We start from the raw sequence: 11009 nt of genomic DNA on the forward strand, positions 1-11009 counted from the left end.
GGGGACAGGCCCACCTGTAATCCATAGTGTTGTAGACTGCTTGGGGGAAGGCCCACCTGTAATCCATAGTGTTGTAGACTGATTGGGGGACAGGCCCACCTGTAATCCATAGTGTTGTAGACTGATTGGGGGAAGGCCCACCTGTAATCCATAGTGTTGTCGACTGCTTGGGGGAAGGCCCACCTGTAATCCATAGTGTTGTAGACTGATTGGGGGAAGGCCCACCTGTAATCCATAGTGTTGTAGACTGATTGGGGGAAGGCCCACCTGTAATCCATAGTGTTGTAGACTGCTTGGGGGAAGGCCCACCTGTAATCCATAGTGTTGTAGACTGATTGGGGGACAGGCCCACCTGTAATCCATGGTGTTGTAGACTGCTTGGGGGACAGGCCCACCTGTAATCCATAGTGTTGTAGACTGCTTGGGGGACAGGCCCACCTGTAATCCATAGTGTTGTAGACTGATTGGGGGACAGGCCCACCTGTAATCCATAGTGTTGTAGACTGCTTGGGGGACAGGCCCACCTGTAATCCATAGTGTTGTAGACTGCTTGGGGGACAGGCCCACCTGTAATCCATAGTGTTGTAGACTGCTTGGGGGACAGGCCCACCTGTAATCCATAGTGTTGTAGACTGCTTGGGGGACAGGCCCACCTGTAATCAATAGTGTTGTAGACTGATTGGAGGACAGGCCCACCTGTAATCCATAGTGTTGTAGACTGCTTGGGGGACAGGCCCACCTGTAATCCATAGTGTTGTAGACTGCTTGGGGGACAGGCCCACCTGTAATCCATAGTGTTGTAGACTGCTTGGGGGACAGGCCCACCTGTAATCCATAGTGTTGTAGACTGCTTGGGGGACAGGCCCACCTGTAATCCATAGTGTTGTAGACTGCTTGGGGGAAGGCCCACCTGTAATCCATAGTGTTGTAGACTGCTTGGGGGACAGGCCCACCTGTAATCAATAGTGTTGTAGACTGATTGGAGGACACGCCCACCTGTAATCCATAGTGTTGTAGACTGCTTGGGGGAAGGCCTTGCACGGTAATAAGGGGATTTGCAAGTAAGATGGCATCCTTGGAAACCGCAGAGCAGACCCCTCTGTCCTTCCTTTCAGAGGCGGGTTTAAATAATCTGTCACTGATAACCCCATATCCCCTAAAGACGGCCCACCACCCCACCAGAGGCAAGGCCATTATTGCCATGAAAAGATCTGGAATGGTGAATATTCAGAGAGAGGGGGGGAGAGGGAGAGGGGGGGGGGGAGAGGGGGGGAGAGAGGGAGAAGGGTTTAGAGATCTACTCTAAGGGACTGTGACACCAGTCTGATGGTGGAAGAGAGAAATCCGTTTAACATTAACGTTAGACTAGACAGACACAGATATACTGTAGAACTCATACAACTCAACCCCGAACAGTGAATAATGACAGAATAAGGAGTTCAATGTTCCAACGTTTAATTTTTTTTTTATTTCACCTTTATTTAACCAGGTAGGCCAGTTGAGAACACCTTTATTTAACCAGGTAGGCCAGTTGAGAACACCTTTATTTAACCAGGTAGGCCAGTTGAGAACACCTTTATTTAACCAGGTAGGCCAGTTGAGAACACCTTTATTTAACCAGGTAGGCCAGTTGAGAACACCTTTATTTAACCAGGTAGGCCAGTTGAGAACACCTTTATTTAACCAGGTAGGCCAGTTGAGAACACCTTTATTTAACCAGGTAGGCAAGTTGAGAACACCTTTATTTAAGCAGGTAGGCCAGTTGAGAACACCTTTATTTAACCAGGTAGGCCAGTTGAGAACACCTTTATTTAACCAGGTAGGCCAGTTGAGAACACTTTTATTTAACATGGTAGGCAAGTTGAGAACACCTTTATTTAACCAGGTAGGCCAGTTGAGAACACCTTTATTTAACCAGGTAGGCCAGTTGAGAACACCTTTATTTAACCAGGTAGGCCAGTTGAGAACACCTTTATTTAACATGGTAGGCAAGTTGAGAACATCTTTATTTAACCAGGTAGGCAAGTTGAGAACACCTTTATTTAACCAGGTAGGCCAGTTGAGAACACCTTTATTTAACATGGTAGGCCAGTTGAGAACACATTTATCTAACATGGTAGGCCACTTGAGAACACCTTTATTTAACCAGGTAGGCCAGTTGAGAACACCTTTATTTAACATGGTAGGCAAGTTGAGAACATCTTTATTTAACCAGGTAGGCAAGTTGAGAACACCTTTATTTAACCAGGTAGGCCAGTTGAGAACACATTTATTTAACCAGGTAGGCCAGTTGAGAACACATTTATCTAACATGGTAGGCCACTTGAGAACACCTTTATTTAACCAGGTAGGCCAGTTGAGAACACCTTTATTTAACATGGTAGGCAAGTTGAGAACATCTTTATTTAACCAGGTAGGCAAGTTGAGAACACCTTTATTTAACCAGGTAGGCCAGTTGAGAACACCTTTATTTAACCAGGTAGGCCAGTTGAGAACACCTTTATTTAACCAGGTAGGCAAGTTGAGAACACCTTTATTTAACATGGTAGGCAAGTTGAGAACATGTTTATTTAACCAAGTAGGCAAGTAGAGAACACCTTTATTTAACCAGGTAGGCAAGTTGAGAACACCTTTATTTAACATGGTAGGCAAGTTGAGAACACCTTTATTTAACATGGTAGGCAAGTTGAGAACACCTTTATTTAACCAGGTAGGCCAGTTGAGAACACCTTTATTTAACCAGGTAGGCCAGTTGAGAACACCTTTATTTAACCAGGTAGACTAGTTGAGAACACCTTTATTTAACCAGGTAGGCAAGTTGAGAACAAGTTCTCATTTACAATTGCGACCTGGCCAAGATAAAGCAAAGCAGTTCGACACGTACAACGACACAGAGTTACACATGGAGTAAAACAAACATACAGTCAATAATACAGTATAAACAAGTATATATACGATGTGAGCAAATGAGGTGAGATAAGGGAGGTAAAGGCAAAAAAAGGCCATGGTGGCGAAGTAAATACAATATAGCAAGTAAAACACTGGAATGGTAGATTTGAAGTGGAAGAATGTGCAAAGTAGAAATACAAATAATGGGGTGCAAAGGAGCAAAATAAATAAATTAATGAAATACAGTAGGGAAAGAGGTAGTTGTTTGGGCTAAATTATAGGTGGGCTATGTACAGGTGCAGTAATCTGTGAGCTGCTCTGACAGTTGGTGCTTAAAGCTAGTGAGGGAGATAAGTGTTTCCAGTTTCAGAGATTTTTGTAGTTTGTTCCAGTCATTGGCAGCAGAGAACTGGAAGGAGAGGCGGCCAAAGAAAGAATTGGTTTTGGGGGTGACTAGAGAGATATACCTGCTGGAGCGTGTGCTACAGGTGTGAGATGCTATGGTGACCAGTGAGCTGAGATAAGGGGGGACTTTACCTAGCAGGGTCTTGTAGATGACATGGAGCCAGTGGGTTTGGCGACGAGTATGAAGCGAGGGCCAGCCAACAAGGGCGTACAGGTCGCAATGGTGGGTAGTATATGGGGCTTTGGTGACAAAACGGATTGCACTGTGATAGACTGCATCCAATTTGTTGAGTAGGGTATTGGAGGCTATTTTGTAAATGACATCGCCGAAGTCGAGGATTGGTAGGATGGTCAGTTTTACAAGGGTATGTTTGGCAGCATGAGTGAGTTTTAAAAGAGACAGTCAGATTAGTTCATTTGTTTCAAGATTGGTGTCTTTATCAAGTGGTACAGTACCAGGGAAATGTCCTCATTTAATTCTCATTTCAACCCTCGTCACATTCCCACCGTGATGAAACCATTTTCAGATCTGACGATGCTTGTAAGAAAAATGAAAAAGGAGAAGAAAGAAAAGGCTGGAATGTTTACCGTGTTCGGCGTTATTTTCCCTTCCACCAGGACTGCTGTCACTGAGTTAATATCCATGTTGGTGACTAGAGAGAGTAGCATGACTGATTCCACGAAGCCCTTCCTTCAATTCCAATTCACCAGCCAGAGGAGGCTCCAGATGAGGCCTCCGCGGCCCAGAGGATGCCTCCGTGGCCCAGACGATGCCTCCGCGGCCCAGAGGATGCCTCCGCGGCCCAGAGGATGCCTCCGCGGCCCAGAGGATGCCTCCGCGGCCCAGAGGATGCCTCCGCGGCCCAGACGATGCCTCCGCGGCCCAGAGGATGCCTCCGCGGCCCAGAGGATGCCTCCGCGGCCCAGAGGATGCCTCCGCGGCCCAGAGGATGCCTCCGCGGCCCAGAGGATGCCTCCGCGGCCCAGACGATGCCTCCGCGGCCCAGAGGATGCCTCCGCGGCCCAGAGGATGCCTCCGCGGCCCAGAGGATGCCTCGGCGGCCCAGAGGATGCCTCCGCGGCCCAGAGGATGCCTCGGCGGCCCAGAGGATGCCTCCGCGGCCCAGAGGATGCCTCCGCGGCCCAGAGGATGCCTCCGCGGCCCAGAGGATGCCTCCGCGGCCCAGACGCTGCCTCCGCGGCCCAGACACCAGCAGACACCAGCAGCCACATCCAGGGGAGATGACCTCTCTCATCACCGCAGCTGGAGCTACACACACCTGTTGTTTTTTACCTGAAACCACAAAGGTGTCTAACAATTGTGGCTTTATCGAATGTCACTCACAGCTGTGTGTTTTCTGGCTTTGAACTGTGTGTGAATGTTGTGTTGAACTGTCAAAAGCCCTCAGTACCTCGACTGCTGGCAGGCAGAGTGCAGTGAGATATTAATCACCAAGCCTTACCAAGTGGGCGCACCGTGCAGTGAGATATTAATCACCAAGCCTTACCAAGTGGGCGCACCGTGCAGTGAGATATTAATCACCAAGCCTTACCAAGTGGGCACACCATGCAGTGAGATATTAATCACCAAGCCTTACAAAGTGGGCGCACCGTGCAGTGAGATATTAATCACCAAGCCTTACCAAGTGGGTGCACCGTTCTGTGAGATAATAATCACCAAACCTTACCGAGTGGGTGCACCGTGCAGTGAGATATTAATCACCAAGCCTTACCAAGTGGGCGCACCGTGCAGTGAGATATTAATCACCAAGCCTTACCAAGTGGGTGCACCGTGCAGTGAGAGAGAGTAGTGACAGCTCTATTTGTTAGATCTGTGTGTGGATGGAGGATAACAGTCAACAGGCCATGTCCCTAGTGATACCTCATCTAGACAGTCAACAGGCCATGTCCCTAGTGATACCTCATCTAGACAGTCAACAGGCCATGTCCCTAGTGATACCTCATCTAGACAGTCAACAGGCCATGTCCCTAGTGATACCTCATCGAGACAGTCAACAGGCCATGTCCCTAGTGATACCTCATCTAGACAGTCAACAGGCCATGTCCCTAGTGATACCTCATCTAGACAGTCAACAGGCCATGTCCCTAGTGATACCTCATCTAGACAGTCAACTGGCCATGTCCCTAGTGATACCTCATCTAGACAGTCAACAGGCCATGTCCCTAGTGATACCTCATCTAGACAGTCAACAGGCCATGTCCCTAGTGATACCTCATCTAGACAGTCAACAGGCCATGTCCCTAGTGATACCTCATCTAGACAGTCAACAGGCCATGTCCCTGGTGATACCTCATCTAGACAGTCAACAGGCCATGTCCCTAGTGATACCTCATCTAGACAGTCAACAGGCCATGTCCCTAGTGATACCTCATCTAGACAGTCAACAGGCCATGTCCCTAGTGATACCTCATCTAGACAGTCAACAGGCCATGTCCCTAGTGATACCTCATCTAGACAGTCAACAGGCCATGTCCCTAGTGATACCTCATCTAGACAGTCAACTGGCCATGTCCCTAGTGATACCTCATCTAGACAGTCAACAGGCCATGTCCCTAGTGATACCTCATCTAGACAGTCAACAGGCCATGTCCCTAGTGATACCTCATCTAGACAGTCAACAGGCCATGTCCCTAGTGATACCTCATCTAGACTGTCAACTGGCCATGTCCCTAGTGATACCTCATCGAGACAGTCAACTGGCCATGTCCCTAGTGATACCTCATCTAGACAGTCAACAGGCCATGTCCCTAGTGATACCTCATCTAGACAGTCAACAGGCCATGTCCCTAGTGATACCTCATCTAGACAGTCAACTGGCCATGTCCCTAGTGATACCTCATCTAGACAGTCAACAGGCCATGTCCCTAGTGATACCTCATCGAGACAGTCAACAGGCCATGTCCCTAGTGATACCTCATCTAGACAGTCAACAGGCCATGTCCCTAGTGATACCTCATCTAGACAGTCAACAGGCCATGTCCCTAGTGATACCTCATCTAGACAGTCAACAGGCCATGTCCCTAGTGATACCTCATCTAGACAGTCAACAGGCCATGTCCCTAGTGATACCTCATCTAGACAGTCAACAGGCCATGTCCCTAGTGATACCTCATCTAGACTGTCAACAGGCCATGTCCCTAGTGATACCTCATCTAGACAGTCAACAGGCCATGTCCCTAGTGATACCTCATCTAGACAGTCAACAGGCCATGTCCCTAGTGATACCTCATCTAGACAGTCAACTGGCCATGTCCCTGGTGATACCTCATCTAGACAGTCAACAGGCCATGTCCCTAGTGATACCTCATCTAGACAGTCAACTGGCCATGTCCCTAGTGATACCTCAGCTAGACAGTCAACAGGCCATGTCCCTAGTGATACCTCATCTAGACAGTCAACTGGCCATGTCCCTAGTGATACCTCATCTAGACAGTCAACAGGCCATGTCCCTAGTGATACCTCATCTAGACAGTCAACAGGCCATGTCCCTAGTGATACCTCATCTAGACAGTCAACAGGCCATGTCCCTAGTGATACCTCATCTAGACAGTCAACAGGCCATGTCCCTAGTGATACCTCATCTAGACAGTCAACAGGCCATGTCCCTAGTGATACCTCATCTAGACAGTCAACTGGCCATGTCCCTAGTGATACCTCATCTAGACAGTCAACAGGCCATGTCCCTAGTGATACCTCATCTAGACAGTCAACAGGCCATGTCCCTAGTGATACCTCATCTAGACAGTCAACTGGCCATGTCCCTAGTGATACCTCATCTAGACAGTCAACAGGCCATGTCCCTAGTGATACCTCATCTAGACAGTCAACAGGCCATGTCCCTAGTGATACCTCATCTAGACAGTCAACAGGCCATGTCCCTAGTGATACCTCATCTAGACAGTCAACAGGCCATGTCCCTAGTGATACCTCATCGAGACAGTCAACAGGCCATGTCCCTAGTGATACCTCATCTAGACAGTCAACAGGCCATGTCCCTAGTGATACCTCATCTAGACAGTCAACAGGCCATGTCCCTGGTGATACCTCATCTAGACAGTCAACTGGCCATGTCCCTAGTGATACCTCATCTAGACAGTCAACAGGCCATGTCCCTGGTGATACCTCATCTAGACAGTCAACAGGCCATGTCCCTAGTGATACCTCATCTAGACAGTCAACAGGCCATGTCCCTAGTGATACCTCATCTAGACAGTCAACTGGCCATGTCCCTAGTGATACCTCAGCTAGACAGTCAACAGGCCATGTCCCTAGTGATACCTCATCTAGACTGTCAACTGGCCATGTCCCTAGTGATACCTCATCTAGACAGTCAACAGGCCATGTCCCTAGTGATACCTCATCTAGACAGTCAACAGGCCATGTCCCTAGTGATACCTCATCTAGACTGTCAACTGGCCATGTCCCTAGTGATACCTCATCTAGACTGTCAACTGGCCATGTCCCTAGTGATACCTCATCTAGACTGTCAACTGGCCATGTCCCTAGTGATACCTCATCTAGACTGTCAACTGGCCATGTCCCTAGTGATACCTCATCTAGACAGTCAACTGGCCATGTCCCTAGTGATACCTCATCTAGACAGTCAACAGGCCATGTCCCTAGTGATACCTCATCTAGACAGTCAACAGGCCATGTCCCTAGTGATACCTCATCTAGACTGTCAACTGGCCATGTCCCTAGTGATACCTCATCTAGACAGTCAACAGGCCATGTCCCTAGTGATACCTCATCTAGACAGTCAACAGGCCATGTCCCTAGTGATACCTCATCTAGACTGTCAACTGGCCATGTCCCTAGTGATACCTCATCGAGACAGTCAACTGGCCATGTCCTCTCTCTCTCTCTCTCTCTCTCTCTCTCTCTCTCTCTCTCTCTCTCTCTCTGATACCTCAACATGTATACTAAGCAGTGGACTAGCCAATAAGAAGCGTATTGCTTAGTTTGTTGTATATGATAAATTGTCACTGTTTGACCCTAACTCTTCCTCTTTAACATACATCTCAGATTAAAGACTATTCCTCATCGTGTCATCTAGTTGCAGGCCAGCATATATTGTTCACGATAACTAAGCCAAGTGACAGTGTGTAGATGATGTTACCGTGAGAGGAGCACAGTCCGTGACCTTTCCTATGACTGTTGATAAACGCTCCGCTGCGCACAACCAAAGTGTTTCCCAGAGTGTGTAGATGATGTTACCGTGAGCAGAGCACAGTCCGTGACCTTTCCTATGACTGTTGTACAACCAAAGTGTCTCCCAGAGTGTGTAGATGATGTTATCGTGAGCAGAGACAGTCCGTGACCTTTCCTATGACTGTTGTACAACCAAAGTGTTTCCCAGAGTATGTACTGTTCCCACGTCCAGCCACAGGTTTTCCACATATTATTCATCAATCTGACAGAGTACCGCTTAACGATCCAATTAGTGATGGGATCCTCTCCGTTTATCCAGCTGTGAGCGTTCACACACACACCGATTCTTTTAATTGTCTTTTCTCTCTCGGGCTGAATTGGAAGTAGGCAGTTCCATCAATAGCGTGATCAATTTATAGAACCAACAAAATTATTTTAGTGAAGAGAAAAACATATATACAAACAAGCTGTCTACATACCCACACCAATGGATAGTAGTGTCTCTGATCTGTGTAGTCGTTAGTTAGCGATATGGAGAATTCCATAGGTACTTCTCGTCTTCATTAGGTGAATGGGCCAGATTAGATGTAAGGTCTTTTTTAAGTAAATGCTCAAATCATCTTAATGATCAATAATACTTATGTGTTTGACAGGTTGACAGGAATACACTAATTGACTAAAATGTAAAAACATGCACATCAATTACTTTCATTGGTGTAAAGTACAAATACTTTAAAGTACTACTTAAGTACAAATACTTTAAAGTATTACTTAAGTACAAATACTTTAAAGTACTACTTAAGTACAAATACTTTAAAGTACTACATAAGTACAAATACTTTAAAGTACTACTTAAGTACAAATACTTTAAAGTACTACTTAAGTACAAATACTTTAAAGTACTACTTAACTACAAATACTTTAAAGTACTACATAAGTACAAATACTTTAAAGTACTACTTAAGTACAAATACTTTAAAGTACTACTTAAGTACAAATACTTTAAAGTACTACTTAACTACAAATACTTTAAAGTACTACTTAAGTACAAATACTTTAAAGTACTACTTAAGTCATTTTTTTGGGGTGTATCTGTACATTATATATTTTGACAGCTTTTACTTTTACCTCACTTATGTTCCTTATGAAAATACTTGTTTTACTCCAGACATTTTCCCTGACACTTATAAACACTCGTTACATGTTGAATGCTGAGCAGGAGAGGAAAATGGTTCAATTCACACACTTATCAAGAGAACATCCCTGGTCGTCCCTACTGCCTCTGATCTGGAGGACTCACTACACTAAACAGAGAACATCCCTGGTCGTCCCTACTTGCCTCTGATCTGGAGGACTCACTAAACACACATGCTTTGTTTGTAAATGATGTCTGAGTGTTGCAGTGTGCCCCTGGCTATCAGTACATTTTGAAAACAAGAATATTGATTTATGCTTGTACTTTTGCTTTTGATACTTAAGTATATTTAGAACCAAATACTCTCAGACTTTTACTTAAGTAGTATTTTACTGGTTGACTTTCACTTTTACTTGAGTAAATTTCTATTAATTAATGTCTATACTTTTACTCAAGTGTGACAAATCGAGTCCTTTTTTCCACCACAGAGTATATTCTTCCATAAAACCAGATAAATTGTAAATCACCCACCAAAACATGTATGTTTTTTGAAAAATGTGATGTGTTATGGAGCCTTTTTCATCATCTGGGCTTTCTGTTGACGTTGCGTTGTTGTGCTGGATTGTTATTGTTTGTGGTTACTGCGTACTCCTGGCCCAGTTGAGATAATATTATGGGATGTTGCTATGGGACGTTGCCATGGATTAATTAGCTCTATGTGACCGCAGGGACCGAGCAGAACTAGATATGTTATTACTGAAGAGTAAAAAAAGGAACAATGTAAGACAAATTATACAACGCTTGATAAATGAACTAATGTTTACGCTGATTAAATGCGTAAAATGCAATCTAATTTTTTCTCAAATTACCAATTTGTATATCGTTTTAAGACAGACATGAATCGAATATGTTTGTTTGCAAAGGCGAAGACAGAGTTGTAAACTCTATTTAATAGTAATCACACGGCTGTATACGTATTCGTTTTCATGACAAATAAATGTGGCCAAGCAACCAGATAGAGAGAAAATCTCACCTCAATCACATGCAGGTCAAAATGGTTCTTCATGATCGGTAATGGTATTCAACATAACCTTCCTCTCGTGTGATAATGATCAGTAATGGTATTCAACTTAACCTTCCTCTCGTGTGATAATGATCAGTAATGGTATTCAACATAACCTTCCTCTTGTGTGATAATGATCAGTAATGGTATTCAACATAACCATCCTCTCGTGTGATAATGATCAGTAATGGTATTCAACATAACCTTCCTCTCGTGTGATAATGATCAGTAATGATATTCAACATAACCTTCCTCTCGTGTGATAATGATCAGTGATGGTATTCAACATAACCTTCCTTTTGTGTGATAATGATCAGTAATGGTATTCAACATAACCTTCCTCT

Source organism: Oncorhynchus masou, chromosome 24 (assembly GCF_036934945.1).
Source record: "Oncorhynchus masou masou isolate Uvic2021 chromosome 24, UVic_Omas_1.1, whole genome shotgun sequence".
NCBI lineage: Eukaryota > Metazoa > Chordata > Actinopteri > Salmoniformes > Salmonidae > Oncorhynchus > Oncorhynchus masou.